The sequence below is a fragment of the Vicugna pacos genome, chromosome 16 (genome assembly GCF_048564905.1).
Source record: "Vicugna pacos chromosome 16, VicPac4, whole genome shotgun sequence".
Lineage (NCBI taxonomy): Eukaryota > Metazoa > Chordata > Mammalia > Artiodactyla > Camelidae > Vicugna > Vicugna pacos.
In genome coordinates this window covers 42,296,751-42,315,208 of record NC_133002.1, presented here as the reverse complement: position 1 = coordinate 42,315,208, position 18,458 = coordinate 42,296,751, and the positions used below count along the sequence as shown (strand labels likewise).

The 18,458-nt window shown below is 44.2% G+C and overlaps 1 protein-coding gene and 1 pseudogene across 7 annotated transcripts in view; one reads left to right on the top strand and one right to left on the bottom strand.

Annotated features, from left to right (window-relative positions):
- The window catches only part of RAP1GAP2 (RAP1 GTPase activating protein 2), a 167,535-nt gene extending 163,014 nt beyond the window's left edge, over positions 1-4,521 (top strand). For all 7 annotated transcript variants that reach the window (XM_072939016.1, XM_006219061.4, XM_072939015.1 and 4 more), the window contains one exon: positions 273-4,521. The gene's annotated coding sequence lies outside the window, so the exon portion shown is untranslated. The remainder of the gene's footprint in view (positions 1-272) is intronic.
- On the bottom strand, positions 1,801-18,242 carry LOC102543204 (olfactory receptor 1D2-like; annotated as a pseudogene).
- Positions 18,243-18,458: the final 216 nt, after the last annotated feature.

Here is an 18,458-nt window from a genome sequence, read left to right as displayed (position 1 = left end):
AGGGGAGAGGCACAATGAGCCCGTTATGTAAACCTGGTCTATGAAAATGGGCATGTTGACACTTACTGCAACTCCCGTCAGGTCCTTCGGATGCCTTGTTCACCAAAGTAATGTTTGTGCCCAACTCTGCGGCTGTAGAGAGTCGGCACCATTGTATCTGGCAGCCTCCTGTCTTAAGCATGTTCAGTGGGCTGTGGCCATGGGCACATGTATCTCACTCCTTCCTTTACCCACTGTGCGGCCATCATCTCCCTTCTCCTTATCTTTTCCAGGGAAGCCCCGATTCTGTCTCAGAGAAGGCTCCTATTCCAGCAGTTTGGGGGTGCCATCCACTACTCTGACCATCACGGGCCTGCTTCTCCACTGGCCACCTGCCCACCAGATCAGCTGTCTGTCCTAGTGTCCCACCTGGCTACCGGTAGCCTTGCCCATCCCTGCCAGCACCTCCCCATTCTGGACAAGGCCTCATTCCTCCAGGCTCCCCCTGCTCCTGACCACCCTATGTGATGCGTGTCCGGGTCATTTGTCATCTTGTTTTATCTGCAGGGGAATGATTTGGGCATGGTGGTTTGGGGGGATCTGTGCACCAGGGACTCAGTCAGGGACCAGAAAGGCAGGGAGGTGAGGTGGGCATCAGAGGCCGACAGCAGGACATGGCGCCCGGGGAGGGGCAGCACAGAGCCCTGGACACAGCAGGCAGGAGGCTGTAGCTGCAGTGAATGTATCTAGTGGAGGTGGAGGGAGGAACACTTTTCCAGGAGCCCAGGTTTATAGCCATCCTCTTGGGCATCCTGGTAGAGATTGGTTCTGCCGTTCCCATGTGTGTGGAGCTCCCAAACATCTGTTTGCTTCTGTGCTGGGAGCGTCTTACCCATCTGCTGACATCAGGCTCAGGCTACTCCTATCCCTGCTGCCCATGTGTCTTGAGCTGCCCGGCCGGTTGAAGCTGAGACCCGGCTAGGCTTATGTGAGAGCGGGCGCCGCGCTCTTCCTGGGCGGCCTCATTTCCCGCAGGCTCCGGATGGGGTGGCTGCGGAAGAAGCTGTCCGTCTCTGAGCAGATGCTTTTCCCACGGAGGCGTGGGCCACCAGGAGTGGGAAGGGATCCAGGAAGAGTGAGCAGCAGAGTACCAGGGGCCTGAGCTGAGGACAACCTCAGGGCCAAGGGCTGGGCTGGGCTCCAGGTCTCTGCTGGTTGTGGAGGTTTGTGGGAGGCATAGTTCATTCAGCCCCCAGCTCAGGTGGGAGCCCGAGACGCCAGGCGGGGGACGACGGGTCAGGTTGGTCAGGCTGCGTGTGCTGTCGAATATAGGTGAGGGGAAGGGTCGTGTCCTTCTGCAGTTTCCGTGCCTGGCCCAGTGCTGCCCGGGGGCTCTTTCCAGCTACCAAGCCCTTTGGTCATATCAGGCCTCCCCCCAGTCTTCCTCTTCCCCTTTCCAGCCACGGGTCTGTAGGCAGTTGTCACATTGAAGGGATTCCTGCAGCCTGGTTCCCAGCTGGGTACAGTTCAGACACCGCCTGTCACCTGCACCCTCAGCCAGAGCCCACCCTTGCTGGGCAGAGCTGGCTCGCTCTCTGAGAAGTGGCCCCCTCCTCCCTTCTCACCCATCTGAGTCTGCATTGCGATGGGTCATTTCTGCTGGACGGGCCGTGGTGGGGTTTAAGAGGGGATGTTCTCCAAGTCAGACAGAGAGCAGACCCTTGAGGTGCTACAGCTTCAAGTGCATGTGGGGCCTCACTGACACTGGGCTCCCAGGGTGACACAGGTTGGGCTCCTGCTTTAATAAGCAGATGACAGGGATTGCCAACCAAAAGCTTTATTTGCATTGGGAGTTGGGCCCATTCCCAAGTCAAGACATACAAATGTTACACTCGATTTGACTGATGTGACAATTTCCCCGTTGCTTTTGCCATTAAAGCAAAACCTTGATCCTTTGTCCCCAACTCACATGGACTTTGTGGGATTCTATTTGCAGGCTGGGTGGACGTCTCCCCTCATACTATCTGGGAAATATGTTTACTTAAAGTACTAGTCTGGTAAGATGTATTCTAGTTAGAAGGTCAACAAATGTCTGTTCAGCTTTTATTAAAAATCCCCGTAGCAGCACCCACTGCTGGAGTGAGGCAGGCGGATTCTGGGAGCGTTCTGTAGGCTGGGCTTCTGAAGGAGCTTGAAAGGTCAAACTGCATTTCTTTAAAATCCATTCCAGGTTCTGGCTCGCTTCTCTGGGTAGCTGGTATCCACGGCTGCCTGGTGGTTGTGCCGTGCTGTGTTTGTTGCGGTCTGGGCGTCCTCTGGGGTTTTCAGGTCGTCCCCACTCTGTCCTACTTGGGAACCTTGCACCCAGCTTCCCCTACTGCTCCTCCTGCAGCCCTACCTCCTGGGAGGGCTTTGTCCCCCTGCGTCTGAGCCAGTGGTCAGGATGGCTGGGCGTGTCCAGAGAAACTGAGAGGCGTAGGTGTGCCCCCAAGAAATAGACCTGAGATTTGCTAATGGGGTACTCTGGACAGGATCTGAAATGTCTCTGGGTCCTGCCTTGCTACCTTTAGAAGGGTCATCCTGTGGCTTCCAGAGTGTACGTGACTGGCCCCCCTGAGGTCCCAGGGCTGAGGGGGAGAGCAAGGACAGGCCAGTTTCCCCTCACCCCCCAGACCATGGGCCTGGCACCTCGGGTTCCCGGAGGCTGCTTCCTCCACACCCCTCTTGTATCTGCTCTGTCTCCAAATGTCTTTCCTTTAATTGCTGCCCCCAGTCTTGGGGCTCCAAGGTTGCTCCAGCCTCATTGGTCCTTGAGACTAGACTCATCCTGGTGGTGCTCTTGCCGGGATGTGAGACGTTCCCCAGGATAAGAGTTGCCTGGACACGTCTCCGGCTCTGGGAACAGCCTGCCTCACAGAAGAAACTCTTCTTTTCAGGCTCTGTATGGCACCCCTATGCCTCTGCTCAGTCGATGCTGAAAAACAGATGCAGAAAGAGCTTGAGCTGGAAGGTCTTAGAGTTTCTGTCTATGTTCCTGAATGGGAAGTGGCGTTTTGGGGAAAAAATATTCTGTGGTTCAGCCTTGTTAGCCTCATCTCCATGTCCAAGACTTCCAGGCCCCTTTTTAACATCTAAGCCAACCACGTCATCTTCCAGATGAGAAACTTCAGCCCCAGTGAAGGGAAAACAACTTGCTGGGGTCACACAGCCAGCTAGTGGCAAGGCTGGGATGAGAACCCACAACCCAGGCCCTTTCTTTGGCACCAACAATGGGGTTGGGGGAACAAGTGACTGCACTTCCCGGGACCTTGAGTTCTGGAGAAGCCAGTTCGCTGGTGCCTCGGCACTGGCTGGGAGGTGTCGGCCAGGGTGCTGGTGAGCCTCAGTTTCTGCTCTTTTCATCAGGAGGGATCCTCTCTGGGATTTTTCAGTGAGGGCCCTGGGGTTTTGGATGCAGCTCAGGCAAAGAAAACAAGGTGGGACAGAGATCCCAGGGGACGGTTCCTCGGTGATGTCAGTTCTTCTGTCTGTAATGGGGGTGGAGGCCAGGGCGAAGGTGCAGTTACCCAGACTTTGGTTTTCCCTTCTTAAGTTAAGAAGAAAAGTAGTCAGAGAAAACTCAGACTCCCTGATCTTTAAACAAAGGTGGCTAATAAAAATGCAGGCTCAAGGGATGACAGCCCGTTTCACTTTCTTACCGTGACTGTTTAAGGTGCCAACTTAAACACTACCTTCATTCAATTCTGAGTCAACAGAGACGGGTCTGTTGTTGGGGAATGGTCAGGGTTCAAGTAGATCTTCTGGCTACCGGTGGCTGGCAAGGGCCCCACGGCTCCTCCCGCAGCCCCAGCTACCCCGCTGTCGGAGGCAGGGCAGGTCAGCAGTGGTCAGCAGTTTGCCAAGGCTGTGCCTGCAGCCTGGTGGGCCCAGTTGGGGCATCCTGCCTGGCTCTGACAGCTGTTTTGCCATCAGTTCCTTGCTGCTCCCTCCAGTCCCATGTCTCCCTCCTTTCAGCTGGGCCACGTGCCCCTTTGGGACCCACACTAGCGCCAAGGACATGGAGCCCTGCCTAGTGAGAGGCTGTTGGGGCAGAGGTGCTGTCCTGTGCCTTACCAGCCCAGGGAGAGGGTGTTTGGCTGGAAGACTGGAATTTAAATGCCGTCCTTTCTGATTTTGTGTCATCTCTGCTCATCTGCATGGGTGGCAGCTCTCCCCTGCCCTGGGCGTGGCCCTTCCACACTCCAGCCCGGGGAGGGCTGCCGTGTGAGTGTGAAGAGAGTCCCCTGTGTGAAAGAACCAGAGAAGTGTGGCTTGGAAACGATGATCTGTGTGATGATAACTTTGTCTTTCCCCTTCCCAGGGAGGTGATTCATGGACCCTGGACCGCCTCTGTAATGTAAATAGTGTACATTTAATTTATTGCTATGGTAGCACATTGTATTTGTTAATGTATAAAACAAATTCTAAAAGGTCGACAAATGTATATTTTGTTGCTTCAATGTGTCTTTGCAGAGATTGACAATAAATAAGATATTTTGTGTCCATCAGTGTTCAGACTTCTCTGGCTTGGTGGGAGCCATGAAACATGGTGACAGAACTCAGAATACAACAGAGCTGGGGCCATTGGTCAGTGATGCCTTCCCCCACCCTGTGCAGCTGGGGACCTGAGAGGCACATTCTCACGGTCACCATATGAACTTGCACCAGTTTTGGTTGGTTACAGTTTCCCCCTTTTGTGGATAGGCCCACATTAACACAGGCGGGTGGTTAAAGCCTCCTTTCTCTTGGTTCTCTCTGCCTCTCTGTCTGATACAAATCCTCCATCGGTTCGTTGTGCTTGGCAGGCACTCACATGCTGCTGTTTTGTCGCAAAGTCCTCTGTCTTGAGAGATGGGGCTCAGGCTGGAATCATCTCTCCTCCTTCCTCTGCTCCTGCTCCAAGAAGTCTACATGCAGCCTTTGGTTAGTGGAGTAAGAACTTCAAGCCCCGCTACCTCCTTGGTGTCCACTCAACTCTCAGGATGTTCCTTTGTCCTCACAGCCCCAGCAGGTGGCAACATCTGCTGCTCTGGGCCGTATTCTAGCACTCTTCCTTTTCACTCTGCATCTGCCTTCTCCTTTCTTCAGACCCGAACAGTGACAGGTGATCTTGGCAATGTTAAGACGATCAACATACCTTGACTCACTGGAAGATGTGTCTGGAGGACCCTCAATCTTGTAGAAACAGAGACAGAGAAGCCAAATGCTCTCCCTCTTGCACAGAGCCAGGCCCCCTCTTCTGTTCTCTGGGGAATGAGGCAGGATGTTGGTTTTATTGCTGGTTCTGATGAAATTGTGCCTCTCTGCAAGCCTGGTGGAGCTCCGTGGCTGGCTCCAGTGGCTCGAATGGTTCTCAGAATTTGTAACACAGATTTGGAGGCTCACAGCTACAGCCCATTCACATCTCTGTCCTCAAATATTTAATGGTGCCCTGTGATCCCATGGCAACACTGTTTTGGGGAACCAGAGTCAAGTTCCAGCAAGGAACATCTGAGATGAAGTTATGACATCTAAGTGCAGTGATCCTGGGAGTGGGACTTCCAGTCCCCATTTCTTTAGGCAGAGATAATATCTGCTGGAAGCATCAGGGTCTGGGAAAACCTTGTAGGTCATCCCCACTTCAGACCAGCTCCCTCCACACTCAGGACAGAAAACTGCTCCCATCTGGGAAAGGCTTCTCTAGGATTTTAGCTTTGGGGTGCATAAAAATCACCTGGAGGGTGTAAAAATGCAGGCTTAGGCACCATTCCAGAGGTTAGAATTCAATTGGACTGAGTAAGTCCCAGGAATCTGCATTTTTAAATAATCACATGAGGGATATGATGCAGTCTGTCACTTTGGGAATCACTGATCCAGTCTGCAGTCTCTGTATAAGTCCCTCTCCTATTACAATAGTCTCAGGCCCAGTGAGAGAGGGATAGGGAACCGTGAGGGTGTGTTGGGGTTGAGAGATGCCAGTCCCCCACCTAAGGGGACTGACATTATCATTATCACAAATGTGGGGAAAATGTATGTTCCAGCAAGACACAAGCTCTTACAGGAAAATGAAAGGAAATCACTAGAGAGAACAGACTAGAGAAATATAAATAAAACATGAAGCTTGTAAGGAATAGTTTAAGATGAAAACGGATTATGGCTGTGTGAATGACCAAGGCATTCTGGGAGAATCACTGGGAGAAAAAATGAGGTCATGCATGAAGCAAAGGGAAAGAATTTGGTGGAAAGAAAAATGACACTGAGAATTGAAAATTAAGTTAAAATAAAAAATTAAAACACAGCTAGAGCCTCTTTCTCCAAACCAAAACAAATTATCAGATGAAAGATGTGATGTGAGGCTTTAGAAACCCACAGACAACCTAGGAACAAAACAGCTGCTGGAAAGAGTTGAAGATAGCACCCCTGGGTAACATGTTCCCTGTCACTAATGATTATGTTAGAGGCAAAGTAATCTAGTAACTATGGTAGGTAAATGAAAAGACGTGGTTGATGAATTGACTCCATCAAGTGGAATAATAACATGAAACAGCCCATACAAAACAGCGAGTATAAATAAGTTGCAATACCGCTTCCACATGAAAACATACAAATGGATGATTAGATGGACATAAGTGAGACTCTCTTGTGGAAAAATGCAGGCGCTCTATGAGAAAGATTGGAGAAAACTTACTGGAAGTGATGAATTTTACTTTCATCACCTGTAAGACAGTATACTAAAACAGTTTTTTAAAATATAAGGCTAACAATTGGTTATAACCTTGCTCTAAAATATCAATTGGCAAGTTTTACAAGAACTTATAACTAAAGAGGGTATGTGAGGGAAAGGCCAGGGAAAAGGGCAAGGTCCAGCTGAAGTCTACTTATGGTAATAGTGAATGTAATGGAAAGGATTTTAACTTCTTTAATGATAAAATTTTTCTACTAAGGAAGAGAATTTCCAAAAATGAGAAAGGATAACATTCCAGCAGATACAAACAACTGTACACGACTGCAACAACTCAGCAATGATAGCATTACTACCTAAGATTTTAAGTCAGGGACCACTTAATGCTCGTTCACATTGACTAGGATGACTTTGTCGCAGAGCTTGAAGCCGGTTCAAACTAGTTTAAGCTGATGGAAAACGAGGCATTTATTAAAAAGAGACAGGGGTCTATACATAAAATAGATAAATAACAAGGACCTACCATATAGCACAGGGAACTATATTCCATATCTTAACCTATAATGGAAAATAGTCTGAAAAAAAAATTGAATCACTTTGCTGTACACCTGATATTGTGACTAAACTGTGCGTCAGTTAAAAAAAATAAAATGAGGGGGAAAAGAAAGAGACAGGTGTCTCCTAGAATCAAAGGACAGGGATGCATCTGGGCCACCAGAAAGACAGCAAAGTCATTTCGTTAGGTTTCTTGCCTCTCACCAGTGTTCTCTGCATTTCTCTGTGTTTCTCTGCATCTTTTCTTCCTGTTGGGCTGTCAGTCTCTTCCTTTTGCTTATGTGATGGCTTTTTGTTTCGCTTTATTCTCTCCCTGAAGACCAGACGGTCTCAGCACCCTTTCCCCTTCACGGCCTAAACTGGGAACTGAATCTGGGTCCTTGAAATGTTTCCTTTGCCAGCTGGCACAATGTTAAGCCTTGCCAGCAGAGGGTGCTAGAGAAGCACTGCAAGAGGAAAGGCGTTTTGTTTCTGGTTCTCCCGAGCGGGTTTGACAAGCTGGGAAGCCTCACTGGGCGAATCCTTGGAGCGCAGGCTCATGCGAGGCTCCAGGTCCGGCTCCGGCCGCGCGGGCACCTTTTCCTGTACCCGAGTTTTCTGCAGTGCGCACGGCTCCCCCAGTGTCCCCGGTCTGCAGTGCACGAGGGCCAGCAGCACCCTGTGGTCAGCGGCTTCTCCCAGCAGTAACCTCTTCTTGTACCTGCTGGTTCTTCACCTCGGCAGTTTCTCAGGTGAAAAATGTACGTTGAGGGCAAGGAGAGACGGAAGAAAGAGGCAGACCGCAGACAGCTCCAGATTGGTAGGTGCGGGTTTAATAATCCAGGGGATTTACTCTCGAGGTCTATCTTGGGCGGCCACGGACGAGTAGATCTCTACACCCGCCTACCAGAACCTTAAAAGTTTATATAGAGTCCTTAACTGGTTCAGACATGTATATCCAGATGGTCTCAGCTACACATTACTATTTCAAGGCTGTCTATTCAAGGCAGCTTCCAGCGCAGGGAAGGCGGGCGGAGCGGAGCGCACGTGCCAAGGACCGGGGAGGAGCCTCGGGTCTCCCAGGTCCAGCTCTCGGGTCAGCTGCTGGTCGCGTCCTCTCCATGGCCTCCTTCAACACCAGCCTCTCTCCTCCCCCAGTGCCTGGCGGTTTATAGCATTGTGCCTCCAGTGAGACACCTCCCTGAGAATAGACAGTGAGTTTCCAGCAAGTTCTGCTGGCGTGGAACCACGATGGCTTTGTTTCTTTTCCCATCGAGTGACCCAGAGCCAACAGGGTCTGGGTCTTAGTCCCAGAAGGAGCCTCTTCGTCAGGCATTACATCTCAGCCCGACGGGTGGTGGCTGCTTTTTATTTCTGCTCTTTCTGTATTCTTTAGCGTTCTCTTCCCTCCCCAGCAGCCAATCCCCTCATTTCTCCAATCCCCTGTTATAGTTAATAATTCTTTTTCATTAAACCTGCTGTATTCAGGCTCCTGTGTGGTTTCTCTCTCCTGATTGGACCCACCCAGACTGACAGACCAGCTTTCTCATCTTCTCTGGTTGGAAAAAAACCTTCCCATAGCACACAAATCCACACTGCTCTCCTTTAAGAGTCGGTCCAGGGCCAGAATTTAGTTCCAATCAGAGCCCCATGCAGGAGACTCTGATTGGCCTAAGAAGGTCAGGTGATAACCTCCCCATCCAATCACTTATAGCCAGGGGACTGGGGTCTGTGGCCACCACAGATAACCTTGACGGTAGGTGGGTCACTGGGAGGTGGGCAGGTTCCCAGCAGGTGTCTACCACAGAACCCAGTTTGTTAAAGACAGATGTGTGTAGGAAACCTAAGACACGCTGATAACCTAAAAATACCTGGCCATTTAATGAATGTGGAAAAATTAATAATGATGCTGTAATAATGTTAATATTGTGGTTTCTTACTGACCTTTTTCCTACTGACCTAAAAAACAGCTTTATTAAGGTTTAACTGACAAAAATCGTATATATTTAAGGTATACAACTTGATGTTTTAATATAGGTATATATTGTGAAATGATCATCACAATCAAGCTAATTAACGTATTTGTAATCTCACATAATTCCCATTTCCTCCTCCTTCTCCTTTGCCCTTTCCTCTTCCTCCTCCTCCTTGGCGAGAATACTGAAGATCCACTCTTAGCAAACTTCAAATAGACTATTAACCATATTACTAAACTGTACATTAGATCTTCAGAAATCATTCATCCTACATAACTGACACTTTGTGCCCTTTGACAAATACCACCTCACTGATTAACCCTCTCCTCATCCTCTGGCAACCACCATTCTATCTCTGCTTGTATGAGTTTGACTATTTTATTTTATTGAAGTATAGTTGATTTACAACATTTTATTGTTTTATTGAAGTATAGTTGATTTACAATATTTTATTGTTTTCAAGTATACAACTTAGTGATTTGATATTTTATAGATTATATTCCATATGAAGTTTTTTATAAAATACTGGCTACGTTCCCTGTGCTGTGCAATATATCCTTGTAGCTTATTTTATACATAGTAGTTTGCATCTCTTAATCCCCTCCCCCTGTCTTGGCCCTCCCCCTTCCCTCTCCCCACTGGTAACCACCAGTTTGTTCTTTATTTCTGTGAGTCTGTTTCTGTTTTGCTATGTTCATTCATTTTATTTTTTAGATTCCATATGTAAGTGAAAACATATAGTACTTGTCTTTTTCTTATTTCACTAAGCGTAATACCCTCCAGGTCCATCTATGTTGTAGCAAGTGACCAAATTTCATTCTTAATTAGGTTTTGTTTTTATTTTTAGAGGAGGTACTGGGATTGAACTGAGGACCTCATGCATGCTAAGCATGCAAAAATTTCATTCTTTATACAGCTGAGTAATATCTATTTTGTATGTATTGAATGTATATTATATCTTTGTTATCCATTCATCTGTTGATGGACACTTAAGTTGTTTCCATGTCTTGGTTATAGATAATGCTGCTGTGAACACTGGGGTACATGTATCTTTTTGAATTAGTGTATTTGTTGTCTTTGGATTTGTCTACCCAGGAGTGGAGTTGTTGGGTCGTATGTTAGTTCTATTTTTAGTTTTCTGAGGAACCGCCATACCATTTTCCATAGTGGCTGCACCAATTTATGTTCCCACCAACAATGTACTAGGGTTCCCTTTCCTCCACATCCTCACCAACACTTGTTATTTGTGGTCTTTTTGATGATAGCTGTTCTGGCAGGTGTGAGGTAATCCCATGGTGGTTTTGATTTGCATTTCTCTGATAACTAGTGATCTTGAATATTTTTTCACGTGCCTGTTGGCCATCTGTATGTCTTCTTTGGAAAAATGTCTATTCAGGTCTTCTGCTCATTTTTCAATCAGATTGTTTGGTTTTTTTTTTATATTGAATTGTATGAATTGTGTATCTATTTTGGATATTAACTCCTTATTGGTCTTACATTTGCAAATATTTTCTCCCATTCAATAGGTTGCCTTTTCATTTTGTTGATGGTTTCCTTTGCTGTGAAAAAGCTTTTACGTTTAATTAGGTCTCATTTGCTTATTTTTGCTTTTGTTTCCTTTGCCTTAGGAGACAGATCCAAAAAAATATTGCTATGATGTATGTCAGTGAGTTTTCTGCCTATGTTTTCTTCTAGGACTTTTATGGTTTCCAGTCTTACATTTAGGTCTTTAATCCATTTTGAGTTTGTTTTTGTATATAGTGTGAGGAAATGTTCTAATTTCATTCTTTTACATGAGTTTGACTATTTTAGATTCCACATATAAGTGGCATCATGCCATATTTGTCTTTTTGTGTCTGGCTTATTTCCCTTAGCATAATGTCTTCCAGGTCATCCATGTTGTTGCAAATGGCAGGACTTCCTTCTTTTCAAAAACACTTTAATAATATTGCATTGTATATATACCACATTCTCTTTATCCATTCACCTGCTGATGGACACAGGTTGATTCCATATCTGGGTTACTGTGAATAATGCTGTAGTAAACATGGGAGTACAGATGCTGCTTCAAGATTCTGATTTCAGTTCCTCTGGAGATATACCCAGAAGTGGGATTGTGAGATCATGTAGCAGCTTTATTTTTTATTTTTTGAGGAAGCTTCATGTTTTCCATGGTGGCTGTATCAATTTAAATTCCCAGCAATTGTGCATGAAATTGGACCCGTATTTGCCACCATATAAAAAATCAACTCAAAATGGATTAGATTTAAATATAAGATCTGAAAGTTTAAAACTAATAGAAGAAAACACAGGGAAAAGGCAACAATTGTTTTGGCTAGGACACTAAAAGCACAGGCAACAAAAGCCAAAATAAGTGGGATTGCATCAAAGTAAAAAGCTGCACGACAAAGGAAAACAATCAACACGCCACACTAGGAACCAATGGAATGGATTTGCAAGCCACATATCTGATATGGTATAATGTCCAAAATATATAAGGAACTCGTACAACTCAATAGCAAAAAGCCAAATAACCCAGTTAAGAAATGGGCAAAGGACCTGAATAGGCATTTCCCAGTCCAGTAGTTACAAATGGCCTATAGGTAGAAGAAAAAGTGCTCAACATGACCAGTCATCAGGGAAATGCAAACCAAAACCACAGTGACCTGGCATCTCATACCTGTTAGCATGGCTGTTATCATAAAGCAAAAGATAACCAGTGTTGGCAAGGATGTGGAAAAAAGGGAACCCTCCTGACTTTTAATGACATGACTTTGCCCCATTATTTAAACGGTTGTGTAGTATTCCATTTTATGGATATATGGTTATTGAACCAGTGTTTTACAACTACAAGCAGTGCTACAAAGAATATTTTTCTACCTATGTCTTTAGTTATACAGGTAAACATATTTACAAGATCAATGCCAGAAGCGTATTATTGTGACAAGGAGAATGTGTATTTTGAATTTTGATAGGTTTTGCCAAGCTGCCCTTCATACAGGCTATGTTAATTTGCCTCTCTACAGGAATGTATGAAACCACCTTATTTCCCTCACTGTCAATAAAGTTTTACATTTTTGCCTATCTGATAGGTGAACTATAACGTTACATTATAGCTTTAATTTACATTTTCCAAAACTCATGAGTGAAACTGAACACTCCTCATGTTAAAAAAGTATTTGCATTTCTTTTTCTATGAATTGTTAATGCCCTTTGCCATTTTCTTTCTTTCTTTCTTTTAATTAAAGTATAGTCGATTTACAGCGTTGTGTTAATTTCTGGTGTAGAGCATACTGATTCTTATGTGCGTATACATATTCCTTTTCGTATTCTTTTTCATTATAGGTCATTACAACAGATTGAATATAGTTCCCTGTGCTATACAATTGGACCTTGTTTATCTATTTTATGTATAGTAATTAGTGTCTGCAAATCCAGAACTCTCAATTTATCCCTCCCCACCCCCTTTCTCACCTGGTAACCCTTTGCCATTTTCTGTTGGGTTGTTAGTCTTCTCCATACTGGTTTGCCTTTTAAATCTTAAGGAAATTAGTCCTTTGTCATTCATGTTGGAAATATTCCTTCAGTTTGTTATTGTTGTCGTTTGGCTGCTTTTATGCTATTTTATGCTGTGCAAAGTTAAGAAAAAAATTTAATTTAGTCAAATTTATCAGTTGTATCAGCTAGGAATATATTCAGCTATAGGAAATAAAAAGCCAGCTAACAATGGCTTGAGCAGATGGGAGAATATTTGTTTCATGTAACATACGGGGCAAAATTTGGGCTTCAGTAGAAAACTGCATTGTCTAAAAGACACGTTTCTGGCTTGTCTGATTCAGATTCTATGGGACTTACTTTACAACTTTGTAAGTTTTAGATTAACTGATAGCATCTATAGACATGCAAATGAGTTATGACAGTAGAGGGACAGCTCTCCCCCACTGTCCCCCACCCCAGTGGAAAAACCAGTTTGCCTCTGTTTGTACATTTATTTCAATTTACCTGATCGAAAAACGTATCTGTTCTTTAGACTCTTTGGCTGTTTCCTCATTGATGTGTTAAATAATCTTTAACACATGTTCAGTTTTATACTATATGAGAGCCATGATTTTACCTTACTTTGAAAATTATTGAACAAATATGAAGTCTGAAGGTAGGCAGTTCAGGGGCTCAGTGATGCCATCAGGAAACTGGGCTTTCACCATTTTTCTGCCTCACTATCCTCAGTGTGCAGTCTTCATACTCCGTTGGTCACCACATGATTGCTATATGGCTGCTGCAGCTCTGGTGCTTGCATCTCCATTCCAGATTGGAAAGGGCAAGAATAAAAAGGTTGTACTTATGTTATAGAAGAAAAGTTTTCTCAGAAATCACTGTTTCTGCTTATATCTCATTGATAAGATTTGTGTTCTATAGCTACTCGTCATTACACGGGAATCTAGAAAGAATAATATGATTTCTGGATACTCTTCACTCCCTTTCACCACCGAAATCAGGGCTGATTAATAAGAAAGAAAAGGAGAATGGATATTAGTGGGGTAACTAGCAGCACCTGCCAAATCAATCTTTTCTTGATGGTTTCATGATTTAGTGGCTAATCTACAAAAACCTTCCTTAATCTAAGATTACAAATTTTTCTTCTCTTCCATGTGTTCTTAAACATTTATACTTTTATTTTTTAAAGGAAATCACATCTTTGTTTCATCTGGATATAAAGGGGAAAGTGAGGTCGAGATTCACTTCTTTAGATGGCTAGCCAGTTTCCTGAGCACTATTTACTGAATGTCCCAATGTTTCTTCATTGATTAGAAATGTCACCTTTGTCATTTATTAAATTTCCATACATACATCTGTATCTGCACTCTCTTGCAGTATTCTATGCTAGTCCCAGTTATATAGTTACTGTAACTTGATAATATTTTAAAATATTTGGCAGGGCTGGGCTCTCCTCCCTCCATTTCTCTAATTTCCCCCATTTTTTCCTGGTTATTCTTTATATCATTATTCAAATTAAAATAAGTTAATCATAGTTAAAGAATTTAGATACTACAAGTAGGTTTTAACTGAGAAATAGTCACCCAACTTCACCCTTCCCATTCCCACTTTTGCTACCTAGAGGCAATCACTTTTAGCTCCTTAAGCATCCCCTGCCCCTGCCCTACTTGTTACTGCTGTATTGTTTGATGATTTGCTTATACTGCTATTTACTAATTGATCTTCTCTGTTTTATTTGTTTTTATCCCCAGTTTATTTATCTCCTTCCTTGCATATTCCCTGTGCTCATCCCATTGTTCATTTGCTCCACAATCCTAAGAGGACACTTAGCTTAACAAACAGGAAGCTTTCCTTCCTTCTAATGTGACCACTTAAGACCGCAGTTTTTGTTCAGAGCACCATGTTGGCCACATCCTACAGGTTTTGACATGCGGTGTCTTTATTACCATCCAGTGCTAGATATTTTCTTTTTTTTTTTTAACTGAAGTACAGCCAATTACAGTGTGCCAACTTCTGGTATACAGCACAATGTCCCAGTCTTGCATATACATACATATATTCGTTTTCATATTTTTTCCATTAAAGGTTATTACAAGATATTGAGCATAGTTCCCTGTGCTATACAAAAGAATCTTCTTTTAAAAATCTATTTTTATGTATAGTGGACAACATTTGTAGATATCAAACTCCCAAATTATCCCCTCCCACCCTCTTCTCCTGGTAACCATAAGATTGTTTACTAAGTCTGAGAGTCTGTTTCTGTTCTGTAGATGAGTTCATAGTGTCTTTTTCTTTTTTAAATTCCACAAATGAGTGATATCATATGTTATTTTTCTTTCTCTTTCTGGCTTACTTCACTTAGAATGATGATATCTGGGTATACCCATGTTGCTGCAAATGGCATTATTTTATTCTTTTTATGGCAGAGTAGTATTCCATTGTATAAATATTACAATTTCTTTATCCAGTCATCTGTTGATGGACATTTAGGTTGGTTCCATGTCTGGGCTATTGAATATAGTGCTTCTATGAACACTGCTGTGCATGTATCTTTTCACATTAGAGTTCCCTCCAGATAGCTAGATATTTTCAAATTTCTATTTTGATTTCTTTTTTCACCTTGAGTTAGCTAACAGTCTGTCTCCCAAGGTCCAAAAATTGGAGACACTCTATTTACTCTTCTGTCATTAACATCCAAGCCAATTGAGTTGTGATCAGAGATTATGCTTGACTTATCTATTCCTTGAAATTTGTTGAGGCTTTTGTGTGTGTGTGTGTGTGGCTCAGTACATGACTAATTCCTGCAAATGTTCCATGTGTGTCCAAGAAAATACTCTTTCTAATCATTGCATGTAAACTCCACATAAGCCCAAATCAAGCACATTGCCCACGCTGTTCAGATCCTCCATATTTTCACATTCCTCTGCCAACCTGACCCACCATTAATCAAGAGAGTCCTGCGAATATTTCCTTTCATGATGGTGATCCTATAAATTCCTCCTGGTCATTATACCAGATTTACCTCATGTATTTTGAGGCTCTTTTTAAAAAGGTGCAAAAATACTTACAATTGCTTTATCTGAGTGCTATAAGGCTTTTGGACCTGAAGTGATTCCATTTGGGGTCCTGTGTAAGAAAAAAAAAAATTACAAATTAGATAAGAGCCTAGGAAGGAGTGTCTGCAAGAGAGAGTGAAGGAGCTTAAAAAGCTTTAACTTCATTTGCCTCGTGGAGTATCAGGTATATTTCAAATTTGCCGTAGATAGTAACACTTTCCATTCTTTTTCTGAGTTTTATTAAGATATAATTGACATACAACACTGTAAGTTTCAGGTGTACAGCACAATGACTTGACTTACACATATTGTGAAACTATTGCCATGATAAGTTAACAGCCATCATCTCATACAGATACAATAAAAGAACATTCTCCATTCTTAGTAATTTCTGCTTTGAAGTCTATTTTATCTGATGTCAATATAGCTATATTCAGCTTTCTTTTGATTAGTATTTTCAAATATGCCTGTTTCTATTCTTTCTTTTAAGTTTTATAGATTTTTATGCTTTCAGTGTATCTCTTTTAAATACATATATCTGTATTTTATTTTTAATCAAACTGTTAAACATCACTTTTTAACTGATGAGTTAGGTCCACTTACATTTATTGTAACTTTATCTACTTCTCTCAATAGACTTGGGTTCCTTATTAATGTTTGTAATCCAGTTTGAGGCCCATAATGGGCATTAAGTCAGTCATCAATTGAATGAATTGGTGAATGACCAAATGAACATCAGAAGAGTAAAGACTGGGTCTCACAACTACCTCCTCTCCCACTGTCTCCACCACTACTCCTGCTCACGAGTATATGTTGATATGCTTGAGAGTTCTGTTTAGAAAGAAGGATGGAGTTGTTGCATGAAGAAGAGATAAGAGGTGAGGAGCCACAGAAATAAAGGACAGGATGGACTTCCCAGGACAAGGTCTGACTTTTTTCAGAGAAAAGAAACACAGGAAAAAGACAAGAGAGTTAGTATTACTTTGGAGCCCGAGGGTTACAAAATCAACCCAGAGCAAAGGAAAGGAATCTTTTTGCCATTTCGAACTGAACCATAGGGGCTGTGTCCAGAGGGACTGTGGGTCAGGACTGAAGCAGACCTCCCCCTGGCAGTACATCAGGTAAGGGGCAGCCTCACCCAGACACCTGCAGTGGAGGTAGAACAAGGCGTCTTCTGTAAATGGCTTGTAGGGCGTTATCCTAAGAGAAGGCCAGAGCTCAGGAACATGAGTGGATATGTGTCAGAGAATAGGAGTGACTTCCCTAGGCTATAACTTTATGTATCTGGATAAGGCTGGGACCATGGTCCTGCGTCAGGCAAGTTGAAGGATTTGATCCTGCAAACTTCTCCTATTAGTCTTAGTGTAACCTTATTTATTGCCAAGGCTGGTGAGATCTAATGGATATTGAGTTATACATACATGTCTTTTCTTTACCACAAATCAGTAAACTCATTCTGGGCTGGCTCTATGCCCTAATTACTCCTGTATACCATACAGGATAATGCCTTGCACATGATGGAGGAAATTCCCACCTCCACTTCAGGGCCCCTTCCAAAATTACCGTCATGTCAGCCTCTGGAAGGCTTTCCTAGGAGGAGTCTTCTCAGAGCCCCATGCATGTCCTTCTTCCTCAGGCTGCAGATGAAAGGGTTCATCATGGGGTCACCACAGCATACATCACTGTGGCCACTGAGTCCTTCATGGAGTAGGTGTGGAGGGGCTTCAGATATACCAGACAAAGTGTCCTGTAGAACAGGGAGACCACAGCCAAATGGGAGGCACAGGCGGAGAAGGCTTTGTACTTGCTAGAGGCTGAGGGTATTCGGAGGATGGCTCTGACAATCTGACATAGGACATGAGCATGAATCCAAGAGGGTGAGGAGGATGAAGCAGCCTGTGGCAGTGAGCACTGGGTGACTTGGTGTTGGAACATGCGAGTCTCAGCAGGACATACATCTCATAGAAGATGCAGTGGATCTTCTGGGTCCCACAGAAGGTCACCCTGGTCATGAGGAGGGTGTGGATGAGGCCATAGAGGACGGAGAGTGCCCAACACAAGGTGAAGAGTGAAGTACAAAGCCCAGGGCTCATGGCCGTGGTATAGCGCAGAGGACGGCAGATGGCCACATAGCGGTCATATGCCACTGTGGCCAGGAGGAGGTTGTCCAGGGCCACGAAGGAGACCAGGAAGTAGCACTGTGTCAGACACCCTGCATAGGAGATGGCTTTGTTCTGGGACTGAAGGTTCACCAGCATCTTGGGGACTGTTTGGTGACAAAGAAGAAGTCGGTAAAGGAGAGGTTGGCCAGGAAGAAGTCTATGGGCACGTGCAGGCAGGAGTCAGTGCTGATGGCCAGGATGATGAGCACACTTCCCACCACCGTGACCAGGTACATGGACAGAAACATCCAAAACAGGACCCGCTGCGCTGCTGCTCAGGACTCCCTGAGAGCCCCAGGAGCAGGAACTCGGAGACTCCACTCTGGTTGCCTCCATCCATTTCTCTGACTGTCTGCAGCATCAGCACCAACAAACATCTACTGAGGGCCCTCAGTTGACTAAAGACATTCAGGTAAGTAAAATCAACTGTTTTCTTATCATTAACAATATCTTAGGCTAAACTTTATACTTTGTTTTTGGTATAAGAAACAATGTAAGAGACACAAAACAGAACATGGAAAATCTTCATGTGACTTAGTCATTCTAGGCAAGTTCT